The following is a 22,376-nucleotide window of genomic DNA, read 5'->3' on the forward strand; positions in this document are numbered from 1 at the left end:
GGCCAGTAAAGAGAAGAATCAAGTTACAACAGGAGAAACTTGCTTCACTGAAAAATCGTCTCGAGCTTTTATTTCTCTGTCTAAGGTCTTCAAGGCCGCAAAAGAGAATATTTGAAGTGGGAAAGGAGAAAATCTGCTTCACATAAACAACCTCCAGCCCTTTTTTCACTCCCTAAGGTCTTCAAGGGCAGAAAAGGGAATATTTGATGTGAAAATGGAGAAATATGCTTCATGCATATAATCTCCAGCTCTTATATCTCTAAAGAAGGCCTGAAAAAAAGAATGCTTGCGTTGAAAATGGAGAAATCTGCTTCATGCAAACCATATCCTACTTTGATTTCTCATAATGAATGTCTTCAAGACCCGGAAAGAGAATATGTGTGTGGAGAAAGGACTAGTTTACTTCATGCAAACAATCTCCTGCTTTTGTTTCTCTGCCTAAGGGCCAGAGAAGGTAATATATGGAGTTCACAAAGGAGAAATTTCCTTGATACAAAAACTCACTTCATATATTTCCACCTAAAGTCTTAAAGACCTGAAGGGAAAATGTATCAACTTGAAAAGGAGAAATTGGTTTCCTACAGAAACTCCTCCTGTGTAGTAGTTCACTTCAGGCCGTCAAGGCCTCTGATATGAGAATGAATAGAGTATATTGGTGGTGGAAGGGAGAAATTTGTTTCATGTAAACAAAAAAACCCACTTCTGCTGTGATTTCTCTCCATATGGTCTTCAGGCCTAAAAAGAAAATATTTGAGATGGGAAAGGAGAGGTTTTCTTCATGCAGATATATATCCTGTTCATTACACAACTTGAGGCCTTCAAGGCATTTTAATGGAGCTTATTTGACTCGTTGGGTCACTCGGGCCCCAACTACTTCTGTTGCTGACGCACTTACTATCTGGCCAAGAGTTTTCAGTGAGCGGCGAGCAGATCGTCCAGCTTGAGATAAGAGCCCAAGGTAAGAGCCCAGAATATAGGGGAGGAGAAGGGGAATGAGGCTTGGACACGAAATGGAATCGAAGGAAAGGAATCCATTCAAATAATATCTAAAACGAAAAATACTAGCCCGATCATTGTACCCCCGCTCCTTGGGGAACTTGATGGGATTTGTGTGGCTTAGGCGAAAGAGCATGGGCTTGGGAGTCAGAAGATGTGGGTTATAATCTCGCCTCCACCACTTGGCTGCTGCGTGACCTTGGGCAAGCCACTTAACTTCTGTGTGCCTCAGTTACTTTATCTGCAAAATGGGGATTAAGACTGTGAGACCCACGTGGGATAACCTGATTATGTTGTATCTACCCCCGAGCTTAGAACAGTGCTTGGCAGATCATAAGTGTTTAAGAAATACCACTATTATGATTCTTCTTATTATCATTATTATTATTAATCCCCGTTTTCCAGATAAGGTAACTGAGGCCCAGAGAAGTTAATTGGTTTGACCAAGGTCAAGCAGCAGACAAGTGGCGGAGCCAGGATTAGAATCCAGGTCCTCTGACTCCCAAGCCCGGGTTCTTACTAGAGGGCTATGCTGCTTCTTATGCTGCTTCTCTGGGTTGAGCCCACAAGCCAGCCCGGAGGAGGGCTTTAGGATGGATTTAGAGTGATTTCTCATTTTCACTAGATTTGCAATCAGAAGAGGTCATAAAATACAGCTGATTAAATGACCGATTGATTGTTTGAGGTCATGAACAAGATGTAACTCAGAGAAGCAGTGTGGCCACTCGATAGAGCATGGACCTGAGAGACAGAATGACCCAAGTTCTAATCTCGGCTCTGCTACATTTCTGCTATGTGACCTTGGAAAAGTCCTTTCACTTCTCTCGACTCAGTTCCCTCATCCGTAAAATGGGAGTTGAGACTGTAAGCCCATGTGAGATATTGACTTGTCTGACCCAGTTTGCTTGTATCCACTCCAGTGCTTAGTACAGTGCCTCAAACATAATAAACGCTTATCAAATACCGCAAGTATCATTATTGTTATTATTACTAAGCATGAGAGGGGTGGCTTTTTACACAGGCCCAGACCGAGGCAGTTAAGCTCCCTGAGACAGGGAAGCACAGGGAAGCAGCATAGCCCACTTGATAGAGCATGAACCTGGGAGTCAGAGGACATGAGTTCTAATTCTGCCTCCACCACTTGTCTGCCATGTAAACTTGGGCAAGTTATTTCACTTCTTGCCTCAACTACCTCATCTGTAAAATGGGGATTAAGACTGGAAGTCCTCTGCGGGACAGGGACTATGTCCAACCTGACTAGCCTGTATGTTCTTCAGTGCTTAGAACGGTCCCTAGAAAATAGTAAACACTTACTGCGTACCGTTATGAAAAAATAATCAGGTAAGGTTCTATGGATTTAATAGAGATTTAGGAAGGAGCTTTAAATATGGGAAATCCTGTGATAGGGAGGAAATGAAAGGAGAGGGAATTCCAAGCCGGGGAATGGTGGTGAGGTATGGGTCTGAGTGGGGGGAGTTGGGAACGAGGCACAGTGAGATGGTGAGCTTGGGAGGAATGGAGTTTGCGGATAGGCGGCTCTGCCGCCTACCTGCTGTGTGCCCTTGGATAATTCACTTAACTTCTCTGTTCCTTGGTTCCCTTTTCTGCAGAATGGGTGTTCAAGAGCCCGTTTTGGGGTAGAGACCGTCTCTATATGTTGCCGACTTGTACATCCCAAGCGCTTAGTACGGTGCTCTTCACACAGTAACAGCCAAATAAATACCATTGAAAGAATGACGGATTGAATGAAATAATGCATATCAATCAATCTAGCATATTTATTGAGTGCTTATTATGTGCAGACCTTGGCAAGAAGCGCTTGGAAGAGTACGATATAACAATATCACAGGATTGTTAGACACATTCCCTGCCCATGATGAGCTCACAGTCTAGAGGGCAATGTTTAAGATGGATTGCTGCAGATTTCAGAAGGTGCCAAGCCCTGGCATGGATTGAAGCTCCAAACCTCAAAGTTTAACCAGAACGCTATTATTAATCACAGAAAGGGAATGATGATTAGTCTGTTGATGTTGTCATAGGAAGGAGTCTCAGAGTGGGAATCACGTGGGACCGGACAGTCATTTAGTTTGTAGGGGCCGGGACCACAGAGAGCCCACGATCCCGGCCTTCCGAGATTCCCGGACAGTCATCTGCCTCAGCGGAGCACAGGGCCCGTCCTCCCACAGGGAAGCCCCCAGGAAATAACCGGGTTATCGTTTGAGGGGATGCCGCATCCATCCGGAGAGCCAAGAGGGGGAGCAAGGATCCTGATAGCTATCACCCCTCGCCCAGTCCTATCTGTCACCACCATCAGTGTCCAGGACTGACGAGATGGACTGAGCCTCTCTCTCCGGAGAGGTCGCTGCTCCGCAACCCAGAACAGGCCCGGCGACTCCCGAGAGGAGCAGGGGACATGTGAGTAAAATGTCAATAGGGAACTGAATGACCAGGGTCAGAGTCACAGTTTCTCTATATTAAAAACAGTGTCGCTTAATGTAAAGAACATGGGTCCGGGAGTCAAGAGGACGTGGGTTCCAATCCCAGCTCTGCCACCTATCTTGTATGTGACATTGGGCAACTCCACTTCTTTTGGGCTCCGATCCAGACCTCCAGGGATTCCCCTCAGAGCGGTGGCTGCTTTACCTTTGGGGACGGCGTCCACCTGCAGAAGTATCTCAGTGTTCTTGGGAAAGCGGAGAGGGGCTGAGGGCTCCTCGATGTCCCTCCTTGGCTGACCAAACCCAGCAGTGAGAGGGGAGACAGGGGAATAGCCCAGCCTGGCAGAGGTCGGCGACCCCCAGCCCACGCTGCCCCGGTTAGTGCGCCCTGGGGTGAGGATGGAGGGGCGGGGAGAGGTCAGCATCCCGTACTGAATCTGTAGAGAAACTCGCACTCGGCCCCCAGGTTGAAGTTTGGATCAGGGCTGCATTGCAGGCGGGTTTGTGGGGGCAGAAACCAGGCTTTTGCAGGGACGAGACAGTGACAGGTACCACAGCACAAGCCACTAGTACTGGAATCACTTCCTCCGCTCAGGTTCTCAGTCTCATGGTCTTTGTACCTGGACCAGCACTCATCTGCTATTTACTTCAGTACACCCCCTCCATCGTCTCGCTGACATTCCTTCATCAGCCCTCCGTCAGCCCTCCGTCATCCTTCCATCACCGCTTCGTCGTCCCTCCATCCTCCCTCTATCTTCCCCTCATCAACGCCCCATCCCACTTCCATCCCCCCTTCATCAACTGTCAGCTCGTTGTGGGCAGCGAAAGTGTCTACCAATTCTGTTGGACTGTCCTCTCCTTAATGCTTTAGTCCAGTGCTCCGCACACAGTAAGCGTTGGTAAATACCGTTGATTAATCATTTCTCCCAGCACTCTGCCAAGCCCGAGGCGACGTATGTAATTGGGGTCCCACGTCAGACCCTTCCCTTAGCTAGACTTCACTCTGCAGTTCATTGTCCTCATATAGAGGCAGTTGCAATCAGATTCCCTGGACCCGCAGCTGTGTGTGAGTGTGTGCACGTACGTGTGTGCGCATGCTCGGGGCAGGGTAGGAAAATCAGGGAGCAAATCCCATACTTTAAGGAAGGGGGACATCTGGGTAGGGAACAGTGGAGAATGTTCTCCATCTCTCCCTAGGGAACAGGTTTGGGGGTCAAGGAAGAGCCTAATGAGCGACTAGATACATTTATGGGTTTATGTGTCTATTCACTTGTTTGTATTGTACTCTCCCAAGTGATTACCTCGGTGCTCTGTACACAGTAAGCGCTCGATAAATACGATTGACTCTGTGCGACTGTCCGTCTGTGGAAGAACCCCGGTCTGTGAGTGGGAATACATGTGAGGTCATTATGTATTTGGATACATTGTATGTTTACCTGAATGGATTTGTGTCCTTCAGGTTGCCTTGCAGGTTTGGTGTATCCTTGCCTTTTGTGTGCTCCAAAGGATCGATAAATACCGTTATTACTATGATCAATCTGTCAATCAGCTTAGTACAGTGCTCTGCACATAGTAAGCGCTCAAAAAACAGGATGAATGAATGAATATTTATTGAGCTCAGAGCAGAGGTCTGAGTATAGAGTACTGTAATAATGCTTGGGAGAGTACAATGTAACAAAAGAAACAGCGTGGCTCAGTGAAAAGAGCACGGCCTTTGGAGTCAGAGGTCATGGGCCACATTTTACCTCATCTGTAAAATGGGGAAGAAGACTGTGAGCCTGTGGGACAACCTGATCACCCTGTAAGATCCCCAGCGCTTAGAACAGTGCTTTGCAGATAGTAAGCGCTTAATAAATGACATTTTAAAAAATTCAGGCTCTGCCAGTTGTCAGTTGTGTGACTTTGGGCAAGTCACTTAACTTCTTCGTACCTCAGTTACCTCATCTGTAAAACGGGGATTAAGACTGTGAGCCCCCCATGGGACAACCTGATTACCTTGTAACCTCCCCAGCGCTTAGAACAGTGCTTTGCACATAGTAAGCCCTTACTAAATGCCATCATCATTATAACAACAATATAACAGGCATACTCCCTACCCAAAACGAGTTTATAGTCTCTGTACATATCCTTAATTGATTTCATATTAACATCTTTATTCCCCTTTAGACTGTAAAGTTGTAGTGGTCGGGGGACATGTCTACCAACTCTGTTACACTGTATTGTTCCATGTATTTAGTACAGTACTCTGCACACAGTAAATACTCACAAAATATGCTTTCTTAGTTGCTTAACTGGGTCCTACAACTTCTAGCACGGCGTTTGGTGCTATTACTGCTACTATTACTGTGATTTCTTTACCCTCTCATGTCTTTGCTATCTTGTTGTTTGCACGTGGAGAATTATGGTGTCAATCCTCCTAGGGAATTCGCTCCTAATGACGTCGAAGTCTTTGACCAAGTTTCTAGGTCATGTTGTAATTGACAGCTCTCTTCCAATATACCATAAGTTGCTGCTCCCATAGACTCACCGGCAAAACTGTTGATTTCTTCAGCTCATCAAGATCATTGTCGTGTGCAGGGATTCATCATCACTTACCAATAACCAACATCTCTACGGTGAGGGAATTCCTCTTCCTGGGATTCTCAGCGGTCCGGGAGCTGCGGCTGGTCCACGTCGTACTATTCCTACTGGTCTACCTGGCGGCCCTGAAGGGGAATCTCCTCTTCGTCGCCATCACCGCCCTCGACCGACGCCTCCACACTCCCATGTACTTCTTTCTCAGGAACCTGTCCATCCTTTACCTCTACTACATCTCCGTCACTGTTCCCAAAACCATCCACAACCCACTGCCTGACCGTAGATCCATGTCCCTCCTGGACTATGCCGCCCAGGTCTTCTCCGTGGTCTGGTTTGGCTGCTCAGAGCTGTTGGTCCTCATGGCCATGTCTTACAACCACTATGACACCATCTGCCTCCCCCTGAGCTATGAGGTCATCATAAACAAAGTGGCCTGTGGGAATATGGCCGCCACCTCATGGCTCAGTGGGAGCCTGACTGGAGTCTTTTTTCAGCTTTGACTTTCTCCCTGTCGTTCTGTGGGTCCAACATGGTCCAGCAGTTTTCGTGTGACGTCCCCTCCCTGCTGAAGATCATCAGCTTCGAGGACCACGTTGCCGTCGACGTGAACATCACCGCCGCGGTAGCGTTAGGCTTCGACTGCTTCATTCTCATCATCGTCTCGTACGTGCGCATCTTCCAGGCCACCAAGAGCCGGGACAAAGCCTTCTCCACCTGCCTGCCCCACCTTTTCGTCGTCACTATTTTCCTCTCTGTGGGTGTATTTCTCTACATCAAGCCGCTCTAAGACTCCTCCTTGATCGTAGACATGCTGGTGTCTGGGTTCTATGAAGTGATACTCCCTGCTGTGAACCCCCTTACCTACAGCCTGAGGAAACGAGACATGAAGGCCGTCATGGGCAGGATCCTAAAAGAGTCACTCACCCGACCTCCGCTCTGGGACAAAATTCTCCTTCCTTGTGCAAAATAATATCACACCACCACTTAACCAAGCAATTGCCCTTGGACCTACCCAGAAACTTAGCTGTTCTACTGGGTTCACAGAAAACGTTGGACGTTGATGAATTGTCAAAGTCTGGGAGGGAGGTGGCTAAATTTGAAGTATGACCGACAATCCAGTTTTGGGGAGGCATCATGGCCTAACAGAAGGCGAGTTTCTGTAGACTGTAAACTCACTGTAGGAAGGGAATGTGTTTAACAACTCTGGTAACCTGAATTCTCCCATGTGCTTAGTACAGTAAATCCAGTTTTAGAGCGCTTCTAATCCCTGCTCTGCAACTCGTCTTCTGTGTGACCTTGGGCCAGCCACTTAACTACTCCGTGCCTCAGTTACCTCATCTGTAAAATGGGGATTAAGGCTATAAACCCCACATGGGACAACCCGATTACCTTGTATCTACCCCAGTATTTAGAACAGTATTTGGCAAATAGCAAGTAATGATAATAATAATAATAATAATAATAATAATGATAATAATAATTTTGGTATTTGGTAAGCGTTTACTATGTGCCAAGCACTGTTCTAAGCTCTGGGAGAGATGCAAGGTAATCAGATTGTCCGACGTGGGGCTCATAGTCTTAATCCCCATTTTACAGATGAAGCTACCGAGGCCCAGAGAAGTTAAGTGACTTGCCCAAACTCACACAGCTGGTAAGTGGTGGAGGTGGGATTAGAACCCATTACCTCTGACTCCCAAGCCCGTGCTGTTTCCACTGAGCCACGCTGCTTCTCTATGTAAGTAAGTACTTAACAAATAGCATATATATATATATATATATATATATATATATATATATATATATATATATATATATACATATTTATTTATTTTATCATGGCCTAAAGGAATGGGAATCGCTCTAGACCATAGGCTCACTGTGGGCAGGGAACATGTCTACCAACTCTGTTATAGTGAAATTTTCCAAGTGCTGGGCCCAGAATAAGTGCTCAATAAACATGATTGATTGATTGACTGAGATTTGAGTTCTGATTCCAGCTCTGCTACTGGCCTGCTGTGTGACCTAGGGACAGTGACTTAACAATAATGATATCATTATTTGTAATGATTATGAAACTGTAATGATATGCTCCTTAGCAAGACTCTGGGAGTGGGAATGAAAGCTGTAAAATGGGAGATGGAATTAGGGAAGGGAAGAAAGGGTGACTGCAGCTCCATCTGTCTTGTCAACTCCATCCTCTCTCATCAGTTCATCTTTCCTTCCTTCCATCTATCCTTCCAACCATTCATCTATCCTTCCATCCTTCCATCCACCCAGTGCACAGGCTTGGGATTCAGAGGGCGCAGGTTCTAATCCCAATTCCGCTATTTGTCTGCCTTCTTACCTGGAGTAAGTCAGTTCATTTCTGTGCCTCAGTTACCTCATTTGTAAAATGGGGATTAAGACTTTAGCTCCGTGTGGGACAGGGGCTGTGTCCAACATGATTACTTTGTACCTATTTCAGCACTTACAACGGTGCTTGGCACATAGTAAGTGCTTACCAAAGACCATAATTATTGCTAATATTATTATCAATGGTATTTATTGACCGCATCCTGGGTGCAAAGCACTGTAGTAAGCTCTCAGGAGAGTTGAAAAGAGATAAATTTGCATTGTTCCTGCTGTTAGAAGATTATGATCTAATGGGGGAGATAGACACACGAAGGAAGGAGAGAAGGGAAAGATGAGAAAGTGGACAAACGCTTGATTCATGAATACAGTCCAAACAGTAGGTATGAACAGCGCTTCAACGGATTTGCAATCAGGGCAAGTCAGAAGAAGCAGCGTAGCCTAGTGGGTAGAGCGCTGACCTGGTATTCAAATAGGAATGGGTTCTGATTCCGGTTCCACCACATGTCTGCTGTTTGACCTTAGTCAGTGTTGCTTAAATTCTCCATGTCTCAGTTCCCTCATCGGTGAAATGGGGATTGAGATGTGAGCCCTACGGGGGACATGGACTCTGCCTAATCCGATTAGATTTGTATCTACTCCAGCACTTAGTATAACGCCTGATATATATAGTAAGCGCTTCACAAAGACCATAAGAAAAAGTTACAATTGGCTGATTGACTGACAGATCGAGTGTCTCATGTTATGAATTAGACAAAGATGAAACCATTCACAATGACTAAAGACTGGCTGAAAACAGGACCGGTTAGGACGCTGGGATACAGATGCTGCTGTTTCCACTGGAACCCCAATGCCCGGAACCATCGCTGATGCTGCAGGGAGTGGACCCTTGTCTCTCAGGAGCCTCAGGAACCACGTGACAAGAAGGTACGTGCCTTGATCAGGCCACGAGGTCCCTCGGTACGGCTCCGAGCTAACCTCCAGGGATCTCCCTCAGAGCAGCTCCTGCTTTATCTACAAGGACCGTGGCCGTTCTAGAGAGCTTCTCAGGGTCTGAGGGAGAATGGAGTGAGCCCGTAGTTGGGTAGGGACCGTCTCTATATGTTGCCAACTTGTACTTGCCAAGCGCTTAGTACTGTGCTCTGTACAAAGTAAGCGCTCAATAAATACTATTAATGAATGAATAAATCGACACTCCTTCCTTTCCACATCCGGCGGGTAGGCGGTGGGAGCTGGGCCCCCGAACAGCTGGAGAAAATCTCCTCATCGTCGTCGTCGTCATCATCCTTGACCGGCGCCTCCACACTCCTATGTACTTCTTCCTTAGCAACCTGTCTGTCCTCGACCTCTGCCTCATCAGAGGGAAGGCTTTCCCTTCAAAGCCCTACTGAGAGCTCACCTCCTACAGGAGGCCTTCCCAGACTGAGCACCCTCCTTCGTCTCCCCATCCTCCCCATCTCCCCGCCTTACCTCCTTCCCCTCCCCACAGCACCTGTATATATGTATATATGTTTGTACGTATTTATTACTCTATTTATTTATTTATTTTATTTGTACATATTTATTCTATTTATTTTATTTGGTTAATATGTTTTGTTTTGTTGTGTTGTCTCCCCCTTCTAGACTGTGAGCCCGCTGTTGGGTAGGGACCGTCTCTATATGTTGCCAACTTGTACTTCCCAAGCGCTTAGTACAGTGCTCTGCACACAATAAGCGCTCAATAAATACGATTGAATGAATGAATGAATCACCGTCATCGTCCCCAACTCCGTCCTCAACTCTTTGACCAACTGCAAAGCCATCTCCTTCTTGGACTTTGCTGCTCAGGTCTGCCTCGTGGCCCTGTTTGTTGCGTCAGAGTTTTAATCCTCACAGCGATGTCCTATGACCGTTATGCCGCCATCTGCCGCCCTCTGCGCTATGAGCTTATCATGAACAACACGGCCTCTGGAAAGATGGCAGCCGCCTCCTGGCTCAGCAAGGGGCTTTTCGGAGTCTTATATTCAGCTGAGACTTTCCCCTGAGTTTCTGTGGGTCCAACATGGTCCAGCAGTTCTTCTGTGACGTCCCCTCCCTGTTGAAGATCTCCTGCTCTGAAGACCACGTCGCCATCGATGTGAGCGTCAACTGTGGTCTATCTCTATGTTTCATCGGCTTTGTCTTGATCGTCATCTCCTATGTGTACATCTTCCAGGACGTGCTGAGGATGCCGGCCACTGAGGGCCGGACCAAAGCCTTCTCTACCTGCCTGACCCACGTCGTGGTCTTCACCGTCTTCGTCTCTATGGTCATCATCTCCTAGCTCAAGCCCATGTCAGACTCTCCCTCCACCTTGGACCTGCTGATTTCAGTGTTCTACACCGTGGTGACCCCCGCCCTGAACCCTCTCATCTACAGCCTGAAGAACCGGGACAGGAAGGCGGCTCTGGGGAGAGTCCTAAAAGGAGTCCTAAAAGGAGAGTCCTTCCTTAGGGGAAGCAGCGTGGCTCAGTGGAAAGAGCCCGGGCTTTGGAGTCAGAGGTCATGGGTTCGAATCCCGACTCTGTCAATTGTCAGCTGTGTGACTTTGGGCAAGTCACTTGACTTTTCTGGGCCTCTGTTACCTCATCTGTAAAATGGGGAGTAAGGCTGTGAGCCCCCGTGGGACAACCTGATCACCTTGTAACCTCCCCAGCGCTTAGAACAGTGCTTTGCACATAGTAAGCGCTTAATAAATACCATTATAAAAAAGGAAGATATCTCCTTCCTCCTGTAATGGACAAAATGTCTGTTTCCTTTTGCTGGACCATCCCAGTCCTCATCAGGGTTCTGACCGTGGGGGTATCCATATAAAGAGCTGTCCAAAGAGAAAATCCAGTGTCTGAGAATTTGTTAGTGTCTGGGACAGAGGCTGATTAGACGTGTGTGACTGTAAACTCGGTGTGGGCAGGGATTGTCTCTCTTCATTAAGAATGGTACTTTCCAAGCGCTTAGTAAAGTGCTCTGCACGCAGTAAGCACTAAATAAATTTGACTGAATGAATGAATAAATGACTGACAAGTAATTTTTTGGGCGCCAATATGGATGGGAGTCATGAGATTTGAAAAGTTTGCCCGGTTCTGCCATCGGCCTCCTGTATAATAATAATGGTATTTGTTAAGCGCTTACTATGTGCAAAGCACTGTTCTAAGCACTGGGGGGTTACAAGGTGATCAGGTTGTCCCGCGTGGGGCTCACAGTCTTAATCCCCATTTTACAGATGAGGTAACTGAGGCACAGAGAAGTTAAGTGACTTGCCCAAAGTAACACACTGACAATTGACGGAGCCGGGATTTGAACCCGTGACCTCTGACTCCAAAGCCCAGGCTCTTTCCACTGAACCATGCTGTATGACCTTAGTCCAGCCACGTAAACTCTTTGGGTCTCTCTGTAAAATAGGGATTCAATATGTGCTCTCTCTTTCACAATCTGAGCCCCTGTGGGCCATGAAACGTGTCCCATTTCATTAGTTTGTTTCTACTCCAACAAGATTAGATTAGATTAGATTAGATCACCTCCTCCAAGAGGCCTTCCCAGGCTGAGCCCCCTTTCTCCTCTCCTCCTCCCCATCCCCCCCCCGCCCTACCTCCTTCCCCTCTCCACAGCACCTGTATATACGTTTGTACGGATTTATTACTCTCTTCATTTTACTTGTACATATTTATTATTCTATTTATTTTGTTAACGATGTGCATCTAGCTTTAATTCTATTTCTTCTGACGACTTGACACCTGTCCACATGTTTTGTTTTGTTGTCTATCTCCCCCTTCTAGACTGTGAGCCCGTTGTTGGGTAGGGACCATCTCTATACTTTGCCAGCTTGCACTTCCCAAGAGCTTAGTACAGTGCTCTGCACACAGTAAGCGCTCAATCAATACGTTTGAATGAATGAATGAAAAGCAAATAGTCATTAAGATGAATGAATAGATTTATAGATATGTACATTTTTACATAAGTGCTGGGGGGAAGAGCAAAGAGAGAGAGATGGGGCAATGCAGAGGGCAGGGGAAGCTGAGGAAATGAGGGGCTTATTCTGGGAGGTAAAGGGGGACTTGTAATAACAATACTTGTGTTATTTGCTTAGCGCTTACTATTTGCTAAGCACTGCAATAAGCACTGGGATGGATAGAAGATAATCAGATCCCACATAGGGCTCACAGTAGGAGAGAAAACGAATTGAATCCCTATTTTTGCAGATGAGGGAACTGATGCACAGAAAAGTTAAGTGACTTGCCCAAGGTCACACGGCAGGCACATGGTAGAGCTGAGATTAGAAAATGTGAGCAAGATACCAGCAGTGGAAAATAGGAAGGCAATGGAGAGTATGTAGATTGGCTTGAATGGCAGCACCACCTAATGGATGGGAGCATGAGCACGGGAGTCAGAAGAACCTGGGTTCCAAACCTGGCTCTGTTACTTGTCTTCTGTGAGACCTTGGGCAAGTCAGTTCACTTCTCTGTGCCTCAGTTACCTCATCTGTAAAATGGGTTTTAAGACTAGGTGGGACATGTGGGACAGGGACTGTGTATACCCCAATTTGCTTGTATCCATCCCAGCACTTAATACAGTGCCTCGTACATAATAAGTGCTTAAGAAGTGCTACAATCATTATTATTATTCCAAGGGACTAAAGACTGTGACCTGGGGTGTAGTTGTAGAACAGAGGTACACAAAAGTGAAGTGAATTACCCAAGGTCACAAAGCAGACAAGGGAGGAGATGAAATTAATAATGATAACGATAATAATTATAATGATGGTATTTGTTAAATGCTTACTATGTGCCAAGCACTGTTCTATGCACTGGGGTAGATACGCCTGGGGCTTACAGTCTTAATCCCCATTTTGCAGATGCGGTAACTGATGCCCAGAGAAATTAAGTGACTTGCCCAAAGTCACCCAGCTGATGAGTGGCAGAGTCAGGATTAGAACCCAGGTCCCCTGACTCCCAGGCCCATGTTCTACTAGTAAAACCATGTTCCTTCTTTGACTTTGAGAGTTCACTCCCAGCTCATTGGACTGCTGTATTGGACTCTCCCAAGCATTTAGTACAGAGTTCTGCACATAAAAGGTGCTCAATAAACACCCTTGATTGACTGACTGATTGATTGATTACACTTATAATTTCTTACTGCTACCTGAAATGTAGCAACCCCGATTCCTTGTGGATGGAAGACAGTAGTAGGAAACATGTACAGTGATTAGAGATGACAATATCAAGCTTGCATCCATGTTGGTGAGAAGGTGGGGTGAAGGATGAAGTCAGGAAAGTCGAGGAGTGAGAAGCAGCATGGCCTCATGGATAGATCACGGGCCTAGGGCCTGAGTACTAATTTCAGCTCCTCCACTTGTCTGCTTTGTGACCTTGAGCAATTCACTTTGCTTTTCCGTGCCTCTGTTCTTCTGTTCTCCCTCCTACTTAGATGGTGAGCCCCATGCGGGACAAGGACTGTGTCCAACCTAATTCACTCTGTCTACCCCAGCACATAGAATAGCGTTCGACACACAGTAAGCGCTTAACAAATTCCATTTCCGATCCCTGAGCAGGGAAGGGAGACTGTAACAGCCATCCAGACCTTAGCTCTTGCCATCCCTCCTGTCAGGAACGTCCTTCCCATTCAATCCACTCCCTTCTGTGTCACCCTTGCACTTGGATTTGCTCCTTTTATTCACCCTTCATTGATTCCACAGCACTTACGTCCATATCCATCATTTATTTTGTTATATTCAAGTCTGTCTCCCCTTATAGACTGTAGGCAGGGATCGGGGCTACTAACTCTGTTATATTTACTCTCCCAAGTGTGTAGTTCAGTGCTCTGAACTCATTAAACACTCAATAAATACGATTGATTGATTGATTGATTGATTGATAACTTCACCAGGGCTCTGCTCTCCCCATCTTCAAAATCCTTCTGAAATCTTATCCCATCCCATGCTGAGAAGCAGCGTGGCTTAGGGAAAAGAGCACGGGCCTGAAAGTCAAAGGACATGGGTAGTAATCCCAGCTCAGCCACTTGCCTGATGTGTGACCTTGGGCAAGTCACTTAACTTCTCAGTGCCTCAGTTATCTCATCTGTATAATGGGGATTAAGACTGTGAGTCCCCCGTGGAACAACCTGATGACCTAGTATCTACCTCAGCGTTTAGAATAGTGCTTCACATATAGTAAGCGCTTAACAAATACCATCATCATCAACACAAAGAACGTTTCCCAGTTCATTTCTCTTCTCTACAGATGACACCTACTAACTCTCTTTGCTTAAACTTGTTATTATCAGGGAACGTGTGCGCTAATTCTGTCGCATTGTATTCTCTACCCAGGCCCTTAGTACACCGCTCTGCACATAATAAGCACTCAGTAGATACCACTGATTGAGTTTTTTACATGTGCTGTTACTTAAGCACTTGCGTTTCCTTCTTCCTTCTGTCTATAATTTTAGTGTCTATTTTCCCCCTCTAGATTGAGGTGAGGGTTTATGTTTTGATAGTCTACAAGAGTCTCTTAAAGATCATAGCACAGGACTCTGCACACCTTAGGAGTTCAATAAATACTACAGATCGAATGATTTTTTAAATTACCTCTTCAGCACTTTTTCACCACCTCTGTGGTTATGCATGTTTTTATAGACCCAGCTAGGAGGAGGTTGAATCCTTCCAGAGGTCAGTGAGGACTTTTATTAAGTTATTGGTTATGCTCTTACTTTGTGTCAACTACTGAGCTTTGTGCTGTGGTGGATGCAAGCTAATCCCAGAGTAACCCCCTCTTTTCCTCTGCTCCCCCTCCCCTCCTCATCACCCCTACTCGCTCCCTTTGCTCCAACCCCTCCTCATCACCCCGACTCGCTCCCTTTGCTCTACCTCCTCTCCCCCACTGCAGCACTTGTGTATATTTGTACCCATTTATAATTATATTCATTTATATTAATGATGTGCATAGATCTATAATTCAATTTATTTATATTGATGTTACTGATGCCTGTTTACTTGTTTTGATGCCCATATCTCCGCTTCTAGACTGTGAGCCCTTTGTGGGCAGGGATTGTCTCTCTGTGTGGCTGAATTGTACTTTCTAAGTGCTTAGTACAGTGCTCTTCACATAGTAAGCGCTCAATAAATACGATTGAATGAATGAAGGAAGGAACAATCAGGTTGGGTTTAGTCCTTGTCCACATGGAGCTCACAGTCTAAGTAAGGAGGGCATATGATTTAATCCCCATTTCACAGATATGGAGACTGATGTATAGGAGAATTAAAGTGATTTGTCCAAGGTCACTCTAACATGTGGCTAAATGCTCGTGTATTTACAAGATAATCACGTTGGATACAGTCCCTATCCTGTGTAAGACTCTCATTCCCTCAGAAGGGGTAAATGAGGCACTAGGAAATGAAGTGACTTGCCCAAGATCACAGAGCAGATGAGCGGTGAAATCAGGATTACAACCCAGGTTCTCCGGCTCCCAGGCCCGGGCTCTTTCCACTTGGCCAAGCTGCTTCTAGTCTCCAGACACTAATTGAGCTTGCCAATCTGTCACTCCCTACCTCTGTTTTGAGGGCTCTGATTCTCCATTGGTTACTCTAAGAACCCAATCATACTCCCCCAGTGAGGCTATGAGGATATATTCTTTTTTTGATATGGTATTTGTTAATCACTTACTTCGTGTCATGCACTGTTCTAAACGCTGGGATAGATACAAATTATTCAGGTTAAACACAATCCCTCTCCCATATGAGGTACACAGTCTACACAGGAGGGCGAACCAGTATTGCATCTCCATTTTGCAGTTAAGGAAACCGAAGCCAAGAGAAGTGAAGTGACTTGCCCAGGGTCAGCCGGGAAGCATTCGAGAGAACTGGGACTTTAGTGACCATGTTATTTCCACTAAATCGTGCTGCTTCTCCTATTCAGAAGCATATCACTCTCTCCCTTTCTCTGTCTCTGTCTCTGTCTCTGTCTCTCTCTTTCGCTCTCTCTCTGGATACGGGTATACGTATGTAGAAGAAGATGTTGTTGTTGCCATAGGAACATCACGGGCCGGGACTGATGCTGCAGTTGGGAGTGCCAGGTCCTTATCTCTGCAGGACCTCTGGAATCCTGTGACCAGAGGGTTCTCATGTCACCTGGCCCACGAGGTACATCCACAGGGGACCAGGCCGGTCCTCCAGGGATACCCCTCCGAGCAGTGACTGCTTTTATGTATGGGGATGGGGTCTTTCTGGACAGCAGGTCAATATCCATGGGAGATCAGAGAGTGGCTGAGGGCTCCTGGCCGCCTTTTGTTGCTGAACGATCCCAGAAATCCTAGGAGAAAGAGGAGACGAGCCCCGTCCATAGGCAGCCAGTGCCCCCCGCCAGCCTCAGCTTCCCTGGTGAGGGTGAGCGGGGGTGGAGAGATACAGGATGGAACCAGAAGGATGAAGCCAGAGATGGAGGCATTCTGGAGAGATTCTCGAACTTGGGAGCACGTTAGAGTTCATTCATTCATTCAATCGTATTTATTGAGCACTTACATTGTGCAGAGCATTGTACTGAGTGCTTGGAAAGTACAATTCAGCAACAGAGACAATCCCTGCCCACAAAGTGGTTACAGTCTAGAAGAGGGGAGAGACCAGTTCAGAGCAAGACCGTACCCCAAATAGGGCAGGCTTGTAGGAAGGGAATGACTTGCCAGCAATAATAAATCATAAATAATTTTTGTACATATTAAGCGCTTACTGTATGCCAAGAACTGTTCTAAGCGCAGGGTTAGATACAAGGTAATCAGGTTGGACACAGTCCCTGTCCATCATGGAGCTCACACTCTTATCCCCATTTTACAGATGGGGTAACCGAGGCACAGGGTAGGGAAGTGAATTGCCCAAGGTCACACAATATACGTGCGAGGGAGCCGGGATTAAAACCCACATCCTTCTGACTCTCAGGCCCGTGCTCTTTCCACCAATGTCCCCATCACCGACACAGCTCTCCTCCCTCCAGCATCCCCACCCTGGCTATAGTGGCATCCTCTCTCCAGGCTCGGATGCTACAGTCAATTCGGCTATCAGTGATTCCTGTATGTGAAAAACGTTTCCAGCGGGAAGGTGATTGTCAGGGATGAGAGTGTGACTGATTCTGGGAAAAACCCCGGTACCATCATCAATTCTTCTGTACCAAAGGTTTCCTACGAGTCAATGCCTTACGGTGGCAGGAGAGTTTGCTTATGCCAGTGTTATTTAGAGCTATGCCATTGAGAGATACTCTCGCTAGGGATACCCATAATGGAAAGGTCTAAGCGGAAGCGTCAGACAAAGTTGATTTATCTTTGTTGGTCAGCAGCGTGATAGGAAAGAGTCAAAGGCAGATGAACAAATGACCAAATGTGGATCAAAGATAACAGCAGAGACAGGATTTCACTGAACGGAAGGATGCAACGGTAAAACACTTTTTTATGTTTACCAAGAAAACTCTATGGATATGCAATACCAGGATGACTACAGGTAGTTTATCCATAAAACCTTCTTGGTAAACATATGGCAGTGATTAACCTTCTTCCATGCAGTAAACTTAAGTTTCTGCCCTCGACACTGTCCCATGCCGTTGATACCCAGCATAGATGAGTTTGACTGGTAGCAGATGACCTTCCACCCACTAGCCACTGGCCGAGCCAGGAATGGAATGGACAGACCTCTGTTTGACTCTCCCTCCCGTAGCCGAAACTGGTAGAGTACTGGAAACTCTCCAGGAGCGATCCTGAGAGGGGCTGAGGATATTAGTTTGAGTATAAAATCACTTCTACGCTATACGCTCGTCGTAGGCAGGGACCGTACCTACCAACTCCATTATGTTGGACTCTCTCGACCATTTACTACAGTGCTCTGTAGACAGTAACTACTCAATAAATATGTCGATTTACCCCGTTTCCCAGCAACAAGTTCATCTTTTTATGTTCTCTGGTGGTCTCCTATCTCCAATTTATTTTAGGTTTCTATCTCCCCAAATAATAATAATAATAATACCTGTGTTTCTTGTTAAATGCTAATTATACTCCATGCATAGTAGTATGTACAGAGGTAGGTGCACAGTAATCAAATAGGACACAGTGTTTACCCCACACTGGGCTCACAATCTCAGAAGCGGACAGAAATTCAGGTCTTGAATTTCCAGTTTTATAGATGAAGAATTTGATGCTCAGAGAAGTTAAATATGTTGCCCAAAATCACACAGGAGGCAAGTGGTAGAGCCAGAATTGGAACCCAAATCCTCCGACTCCAAAGACTGTGCCCTTTCCTGTATGCTACAAGACTGTGAGCTTGGAATTCCTTGAAAGCAGGAATCATTTGTACTAATACTATTGCACTCTGTGGGTGCAATAGTGCATAGTCCCTCAGTACATGCAAATGATTGCTTTACTCCTACATGAACTAATGTTGATTGCTTTATCGATGCCATCAAGGCCTGCAAATGGAAGTCTTCCCTCTTCCTGTGCAGGGTGTCGACATCATCCACCAGAAATATCCAACATCTCTGTGGTGAGGGAATTCTTCCTGCTGGGATTCTCGGATGTCCGGGAGCTGCAGCTGGTCCACACTGCCCTGTTCCTCCTGGTCTACCTGGAGACCCTGATGGGGAATCTCCTCATTGTCGCCCTCACCGCCCTCGACAGGCGTCTCCACACCCCCATCATCAATCATCAATCGTATTTATTGAGCGCTTACTGTGTGCAGAGCACTGTACTAAGCGCTTATGTATTTCTTCTTGAGGAACCTGGCCCTCATCGATCTCTGCCTCATCTCCACCACTGTCCAGAAATCCGTCACCACGTCCTGGACTAACTGCCGAGCCATCTCGTTCTTGAGCTGTGCCACCCAGCTCTTCCTGATGGTCCTGTTTCCTGCCTCGGAGTTTTTCTGTCCTCATGGCGATATCCTACGACCGCTATGCTGCCATCTGCTTGCCCCTGCGCTACGAGGTCCTCATGAAACTAGGGACTTGTGAGAAAATGGCGGCCGCCTCCTGGCTCAGCGGAGGGCTGCTCGGGGTCTTGTTTTCAGATAAAAAGAGATAAAAAGGAGAACCAGAAGAGGACAGAGTCCGTGAAGCCAAGGTTGGATAGCATGTTGAGGAGAAGAGGATGGTCCACATAGTCGAAGTCAGCTGGAAGGTCGAGGAGGATTAGGATAGAGGAGGAACCATTGGATTTGGAAAGTAGGAGGTCATTGGTGACCTTTGAGAGGGCAGTTTCGGTGGAACGTAGGGGACGGAAGTCAGATTCGAGGGGGTCTAGGAGAGAGTTGGAGTTGAGGAATTCGAGGCAGAGAGTGGAGACGACTCGTTCTAGAAGTTTGGAAAGGCAAGGTAAGAAGGATATAGGGCGATAACTAGAAGGGGCAGTGGGATCAATAAAGGTTTTTAAGATGGGGGAGACGTGGGCATGTTTGAAGGCAGAGGGGAAGGAACCAGTGGAAAGTGAGCGGTTGAAGATGGAAGTTAAGGAGGGAAGGAGGGAAGAGTTTTCATATAGTGAGAGGGAATGGGTTCCGAAGCACAGGTTGATGGGGTGGCACTTGAGAGAAGGGAGGAGCTCTCATCTGAAGATACTGCTGGGAAGGATAGGTAAGTAGCAGAGTGGGTTGACAATTGGGGGGATGGAGAAGGGGGAGGTGAAACTTTGCGGAACTCAGACCTGATGGTGTTAATTTACTAATGAAGTAGGTGTAAACTTTTGCATGTAAACTGTTAATAAAAACTATATTGATAATGTTGATAATTATGGTCTGCTAAATAATTATGCTTATGATCAGGATCCCCAGAAATTATAATTCCTGGGTTAGATCCAGCTACCCCCTGCACAGTCTTGCAAAGTATGTTTAGGGGGATCTTGTAATTGCTTTTTTAGGGTATCTTCCAGGTGGGGTAATGATAGTAATTATAATTATCATTATTATTATTATTGTGGTATCTGTTAAGCGTTTTCTTTGTGCCAGGCACTGTACTAAGTACTGGAGTGGATACAATTAAATCGGGTTGGCCACAGTCCCCTGTCCCCCGAGGAGCTCACAGTCTCCGTCCCCATTTTACAGATGAGGTAACTGAGGGTCAGAGAAGTGAAGGATCTTGTCCAAACTCACACAGCAGACTAGTGGAAGAGCCGGGATTAGAATCCGGATGGATGGACCACAGTGATTCCCTGCATTGCTTTGATTTTTCCTAAAGTACTGGGATTAGGAGGGATAGCCTGTGGAATCCCTTTCTAATATCCAAGACATTTCAGACGCCCAACTGTGTCAGGTCTGGGTGACTTTATCCAGTGTGCTAACCAAATTTTCAATTAGGTTGTTTTCTACACTGCTAGTTTGCTATGGGCAGGGAACGTGGTGGCTGATTTTGTTGTATTGTACTCACCCAAGCTGTTAGTAGAGTGCTCTGCACATAGTACATGCACTATAAATACTTCTGACTGAGGATGATGATGATGATAAAATAATTTGAGCCAGTCAATCATATTCATTGAGTGCTTACGGTGTGCACAGCACTGTACTAAGCGCTTAGGAGAATATAGTATAACAATGTAACAGACATATTCTCTGCCCTCAGTGAGCTTACAGTCTGGAGTGGGAGACAGGTAGTAAGTAATATGAATAAATGAATTATGGATATGGACATAAGTGATGTGGGGCTGGGAGGGGATGAATAAACCGAGCAAGTCAGGGCGAAGCAGATGGGAGTGGAAGAGAAGAAAAGAAGGACTTAGGGAAGCCCTCTTGGAGGAGATGTCCTTCAGTAAAGCTCTGAAGAGGTGGAGAACAAGAAACAAGAAACATACCTAGGGTAGGTATGACCGTTGGAAGAAGGGGAGTAAAAGATCCTTTGGCAGGATCCCAGTACTCAGAGCTGTCTCCTCTCATCCAATCATCTATCCATTCATCCATCCATCCATCCATGAGAAGCAGCGTGGCTCAGTGGAAAGAGCCCGGGCTTCGGAGTCAGAGGCCATGAGTTCAAATCCCGGCTCCGCCAATTGTCAGCTGTGTGACTTTGGGCAAATCACTTAACTTCTCTGTGCCGCAGTTCCCACAACTGTAAAATGGGGATTTAGACTGTGAGCCCCCGTGGGACAACCTGATCACTTTTTAACCTCCCCAGCGCTTAGAACAGTACTTTGCACATAGTAAGCGCTTAATAAATGCCATTATTATTATTATTATTATGCATTCATCCATCCAGTAGTCTATCACTGCAATTGATAGAGCATATCTTGGAGACTTCGTGACCTGCCCCTCCCAGAAGACCAAGGGGAGTTGGAGATCAGGTCCCCTCAGACCCACGCTGCCCCACTGAGAGTGACTTTGGTGGACGGGGGTGGTAGGACAAGGAGGCAGATGGAAGAGTAGGAGCCAGTCAGGGGAGATGCTCGCACTCGGGACCTATGTTGGGGTTCAGACCAGGGCCATGTCCCCCGACCGGGCAGGGGACTTGCAGGAGGGGCGCATTGTCCAGTGCAATGGCCCCAAACCTCACAAGCCCCTCCATCCTGATTATCTTGTATCCACCCCACTGCTTAATGAAAGTGCTTGGCACATCGTAAGATCTTAACAAATACCATTATTATTATTATTATTATTATTATTATTATTATTATTACTGTTATTATTATTATTATCCACTGCCCAGTCATGACTACCAGGCAACTGCCTGCCGGGGTTTGGCACTGTGGCACAGCCTTGGCAGTTTGGATGAGCTTACAGTCTACCCAGGCGCTCTGACAATGTTCTGCACACAGTAAATGCTCAATAAAACAAATCAATGAATGAATAAATGACTCTTAGGTCCATGCTGTTTCCACTAGGTTACACTACTTCACAAGTCACAGCATTGATAACTCGTTCACTCTCAGAAAGGAAAAATAGCAAGTCGGGTAGATAAGCCTTATTCAGAAGAAGACATCGATACTAAGGAATGCAAAACAAGGAGGGAATTTTTCTACATCACGTGAGCCTGAGATTTTTAGAGCTTCAGTGGTCTG

At 46.3% G+C, this 22,376-nt stretch overlaps 1 non-coding gene across 1 annotated transcript; it reads right to left on the reverse strand.

The window, feature by feature from the left end:
- Positions 1 to 17,975: 17,975 nt before the first annotated feature.
- LOC119927840 lies at positions 17,976 to 18,113 on the reverse strand. The gene has a single exon (XR_005450808.1). It is a non-coding gene; the product is annotated as a small nucleolar RNA SNORA7 (small nucleolar RNA).
- Positions 18,114 to 22,376: the final 4,263 nt, after the last annotated feature.

The sequence above is a fragment of the Tachyglossus aculeatus genome, chromosome 4 (assembly GCF_015852505.1).
Source record: "Tachyglossus aculeatus isolate mTacAcu1 chromosome 4, mTacAcu1.pri, whole genome shotgun sequence".
Lineage (NCBI taxonomy): Eukaryota > Metazoa > Chordata > Mammalia > Monotremata > Tachyglossidae > Tachyglossus > Tachyglossus aculeatus.